The sequence below is a fragment of the Xiphophorus maculatus genome, chromosome 5 (genome assembly GCF_002775205.1).
Source record: "Xiphophorus maculatus strain JP 163 A chromosome 5, X_maculatus-5.0-male, whole genome shotgun sequence".
NCBI classification, from domain to species: domain Eukaryota; kingdom Metazoa; phylum Chordata; class Actinopteri; order Cyprinodontiformes; family Poeciliidae; genus Xiphophorus; species Xiphophorus maculatus.
Genome location: NC_036447.1, coordinates 11,346,501 through 11,352,500, shown reverse-complemented (window position 1 = coordinate 11,352,500; position 6,000 = coordinate 11,346,501).

Here is a 6,000-nt window from a genome sequence, read left to right as displayed (position 1 = left end):
AAAACATTAAAGGATATAAGAAAGTAGATTTTTTAAATTGACAAACAAACTTCCAAAAATAAGTTCAAAAACTCCACAGAAGGCTAAAAATCTAAGAGGTTTAGAGCTACAAAACTTTTATAAATACTACTCAGCACATAGATAACAACATCTGTAAAAATAGATTTAGAAGAATCGATGATACAATCTGCTGGTAAACATTGAACAAACTCTCCATAAGGATTCTGTATCTCAGATATTCCACTTATCAGCCTTTTAATTAAGCAGCATCACTGCTTTAAACACATTAAACCCAGTACATCTCTGACAGCCTGGTGGGAATATGTAAATAGAGCTTCAAATCTCCCTTTGCAGACGAGCACCCATTAGGAGCAACCCAGACGTCCTGCAAAACAAAACAACTCTTAGCTTTCCAGGATGGATCGTAGCAGGGCAAGTCACTTAGGTGATAACTTCATAGGGAAAGATTTAATACGATGTCATGTTTTAATAGACTCAAGCTATTATATCTATAAAAATATATAGTTAAATATCACTAGCTAAAGTTTATCATTAATTCTAAATTTAATGAGAAGTTTGAACAACTAAACATCTAATTTTCCCCAATAAAAAGCAGTTTTCCTCCTTCCTTGCCTCATCTTTCCATTGTAGGTGACAAACGTACATACACACTTTCACACTGACTCACTCGCCCCCTCACTCACACAAATAATCCATAAAGTTGAGGTCATACAAACACACAGATATTTTAATAATGTAACCTGTCCACTTTGATACCAGATGCAGGCCTGATTTAATAAAGTCAATCAAACATTTAGGATACCATCTCCAGACGTCCTTTTTGCAGAGCAAACCAATCCTGGCACATGTAGACAATCAGCTTCACCATGTAGTAAGTCTGACATGCCATGACAGGACATGAAAAGAAGAAGAAAAAAAATCACAATTTTAACACTTCAATTGGAAATTTAAAGGTTATATTGTATATAGTTACTAAAATAACCAATAATTAACTTCTTAATTGTTTGTGACAAATACAAACATGAAATCAAATTAATTAAAAAAATTCCAAAAGGATTGGAAAAGGAATGTTAAGATTTTCAGCTTCTTCTTAGTACAGGAAAGAGTATTACTTTTAGCAGGTTCCTCAACCCAAAAAACTGGGTCACAACTTCTGACCCGGTATTTGGTAAAAAAAAAAAAAAAAAAAGAAAGAAAAAAAATGAAAATACAGAATACCATCAACATAAACCCATGTATGCATTTAGGTTGTATAGTTTGCTTCAGTCCTCCATCTTGAGTTTGCATGAAGAGGAAGATATGTTCACATACAGTATTGTATTTATTGCATTTTTACACTTTTTGCAAATCTTTTGTAACATTTCAAGCTGTTTCCAGCTAATTTTCATATTTCTGACAAAAATAGCTTCTTTGGTACAAACTTAAAATGAATAAATACATGAAAAAATTCCATATGTTGCTTTAATGGGATCCGCTAAACCTTCCAGTTGTAGTTTGACACCTTCTATTAAATATTTCTCCACAGACAAAGCAGCACCCCAGGGTGTCAGAGTACAATTCACCTGAGGTCCAGCTGCCCATATGCTCCATGAAGATGCTACGCTCTGAGTTTTTTTTGTCCAGCAGGATCATTCATATGTCCACTGTCCGTTGAGTTCACATGCCATTTGAGAAGTTATATGCCTTCCCTGTTACATTATTCATTATTGAGGTGAGCGTCTGCAGCAGATCTGGGCTGACTCACTTTGACTTTCCGTGTGTGTGTGTGTGTTGGGGTGTGTTGGGGTGTGCGTGTGTGTGAGTGTGGATCTGCAGCGTGACTCACTCAGTGCTTTTAGACAGATGAGGACAGCGGTCTCACTGAGGGCAATGGAGGTTTTATACAAGAAAAATAGCCACTTAGATTAAATTACGTAATGAAAAACATTCCTCCCTCTCCTTGTTCTACCCTCCCTCTTGTTCTCCTTCACCTTCCCCTCTCTCTTTCTTTTTTTGGTGACGCATGCACACAGACACACACCCCCCCCCACACACACACTCACCCTAACTCAATCACCTGCAAATGGAGCTATCTTCACACCCCCAGGCAGAAATGAGCATCGTCTTTGACACATGCAGGACAGCAGAACGTACACACATTTGGACACACATGCAGTTCAAAGGAAACCTCATTGTTCCTCCTTTTAAAGATTGTCTAAAAGCTCAGGTTAAGCTTTCCCCGCCCTCTCGATACAAACCAGCCAAGCTCTTCTCTTTGTCTGCTGAGTGGACATTATAAACCTGATATCTGTCCATTTGTCTCCACTTGACTACGGTCAGGGCAGGAATGTGTGTTGTTGTTTTTTTTAATATCAACTTTGTGTGGTTGCTAAGTGTCCATTGGTGGTTCAGTTATTGTTCTTTGCTTTAGGACTGGACAGACTGAACTAAAAGCACAGATAAATAAATAAATAAATAAATAAATAAATAAATAAATATTATAAACTGTAATATGTAAGATATTGAAGTTTTATCCTTAAGAGAAATGTACAACTTTTACTTTGAATACTCCAATCTAGGCTGCAACTCAGTGGATTGTTAACCTTTGGAAAAAGAAAAAAAAAAACCCACAAGAAATGTCTTTTGATTATGGCACTAATATTACTGGCAAAATTATGTCATAAAATTGTTTATTATTATTATTTATACAAACAAAAAGACATTAGCATGGTCATTATAGAGATATTAATGCCTGACATTTCACATTATAACCACAAACTTTGATGTATTTTAGTGGAACAGACAAAAACAATTGTGGCATAACTGTACAATGGAAGAAAAAAAACCTGTTAGCATAGTTTTAAAACTTTTTTTTAGAAATCTAAATCTGAAAAGTGTGGCATGCATTTAGGTTCAGCCCTAATGGGTCAATACTTTGTAAGACCACCTTTTACTGAAATTCCAGCCGGAAGTATTTTGTCTGAAATGTTTCTAACAACTTTGGATGTAGAGACTGACGCTTTTTGTCCACTCTGTTTTTAAGAGCAGATCAAACTTAATCAGACTCAATGGGGTGAGTCTGTGGCATTCATTTTTAAATCCTACCACAGATTATTCATTGGATTTTAGTCTGCCCCGGGATTGGACCTTTTCTAACCCATTTTACATATTTTAGTGTCTCTTGCTGCCCCTAACTGCTTTTCTTTAAGATTCAGCTCAATGCTTTTCCCCATCAACTCTGATTAGCTTCTCTGTCCTTGCTGAAATAAAAGCATACTGTTGGAAAAATGTTTGTTCATTATCTTCATTTTATGTTATCTACTGGGAATCAATTGAATTTACTGATTGCATTGATTTCATTTATCACTTACTCATTTGTTGCCTTTGACCTTATATTTCCAGAACATAGTACAGATTCAGAATAGTGCAACTTAATGACGATTAAAGTGAAACACATGGCAGCATTTGTGGTTTATTTCCTGTTGTGAGATAAGGACAGTTAGCAAAGATAAGGAACCATTGTTCTAGGGGATTTTACAGAGGTGGAAACTTTTATCCTCCACCCTGCATTTGTGTTACGTTCATAGAAAGCTAATATAAGCAAGATAATTTCTTTTGTTTGGTCAGAGAGCGCTCTGACTGACTGTAACTCATTGTATTTTCCTCATGCTGGCAAGTATTTAAATATCTAAAGAGACTCTTTGTTATTTCTGTCTTGGTTATTCTTTGTAATGAACAAAATGTTCTAACACATACCCACAGGATGATGCTGCCATCACCATGTTTTGTAGTGGGATTTTAAAAGGATGTTCAGTGTTAGTCACAGAGCATTTTGCACACAAACCAAAATGTTTTGGTCTCATCCTATACGTGTAGCTTCTTCTACATCTTCATGGCTTATGGGGAACTTTAAAAAGAACTTGTTTTCTTTCTACAACTCTCATAAAAAGCCTAGATTTGTGGTGTGTAAAACTAATAGTTGTGCTGTCACCAGAATATCCCAACTGTAATGTTTGAAAATGTTTTTCAGGCTAAAATGGTCTGAAATGCAGCTCACTGGATTTTTCTAAAGCAGTAAGTAAAAACACTCCTTTTTAAACTTTTGACCTGCCTACTGTTTGTTGTCTCTGATCAACACAGTACTCTCATGTTGAGCTGCTCTGCACGTCTGTAGCATTTGGACAGACTGGCCCTGTTCCAAGTCATGTTCAATAAGCTGGTGCTGTTTAGCTTTGTTCTTAGCAGTCAAACTCTGGTAGACAATAATTTTTTCCAAAGGAATCCAGGTTGGTCATAAATTCCCCACTGACAATAAAATCTTACCACTTAGATTGCAATTACAGGATTCACAAAACAAAATTTTAACAAAGAGCAACAAAGACTTAAAAACTACTCATTTTGCTTGATATGTAAGTGAGTCGATGATAAGACAAGAGGCACAAGGAACAGCTGAGCAGCTGCCTTTAGTAAACAGAAGATCTGAAGGAATCCAAAAATAAAGGTGGACAGATTCAGAAAAACACTGACCAATTACCATCTGTCGTAAGTGATGTCACGGCATGGGTGCTTGTTTTTGGAGGGGTAATGGGTAATTAAATTTGGACCAAAAATATTGCTCTACAAAATGGCAAAACAAATAGAAAAACTGACCAAGACGTTCTATAGGAGACAAACTACATTTAAAGTAAATATCCCTGTTTTTTACACAGAAGTCTCTTGCATAGCTTTAAGTTATAGAGCAAATGATCCTTCAAGAAAATCTCTTAGTTTTGTACTCAAATCTGGAATAGACTGTCTCAAAGATACACTAATCATTTCTGCAAAAAGAGTATATATTGAGCATATTTGAATGAAGCAGACTCAGTTTCCTGACAGATGGACCTTTGTGTTGTGAAACAAAGGAGGCAGAATCTATCTTAATAATCTGTGGTGGCATCACCCTGCTGTGATAACCATATGTTTGATGCAAAGCGATGATGTGGATTGAAAATGTGTCAGTGCACATATCTGTAGAAGCTAATATGAGTACGGTAATTACTGATCGTCCTCTGTCTGGATAAACCTGATTAGCATCGAATAGGCTGTGAGTCGCCCTAATCCCCTGTAAGGAGAGTGGGATGGATGCAGGAGGGAGAGAGCGTGGAGCTGGAAGCAGAGAGAGGGCGGTACAGACGGCGGATGAAACAAAGGCAGAGCATATGAGAATGACAGTAAGGGAAGATAAGATGGAGATAGGAGAGATGTAAACAAACAAAGAAACAGCGAGGACAAAACAACAGATTTTGACCAGCAGGAGGCTCTGGCTTGTTCAGCCCTTAACCACTTCATATTCTCATTATTGCTTAAAATCTCAACCATCTTCCACAGTCTTAGCTTGTGCTAAGTTTGACAAACAAGAGATTTGTTCATTTGTTTATGTCATACAACCCAAAGTCAAGCAGTATTGGTGGATCAATTTCAACTGGTTTTTGGAAATAAATAAGTGCATGTCGGTTCTGGATTCCTACATTGCATTGTTTGGATATTTTCTTCCACTTATGTATTGCAGTATCTATATGCAAATGACCATAATGTGTGGAATGGCAATGGTCAAGAAAGGAATTTTAAAATTGTAGAAAATTGACAAAGTGTCTTAATTTAAAACCTCAAGCTTCTCTAATCAATTTTACTGTCTGGCAGAATTTTGCCAACCCATTTGAACTCAGTATAAGACTGATCCAAATGCACAATCTCTTAATATGTCACCAATGCTTTCATAGACTGGCAGCTCTATCATTACATAGAAAAGGTAATTTGTGCACTGAGACCAGTTAATTAAAGCCTTTTAAACCTTGCTACTTCAGTAATTATTGCACCAAACAAAACAATTCCTCCAACAATGTTTCTCCAGTTTATATAAGACTAATTAGAAAACTGCACATGGTCGACCAAACCCAATGCTCTTCAAACCTGCATGGATGTTCCTACACACATGTGAATTACTGCCAGAGTTGCACATAA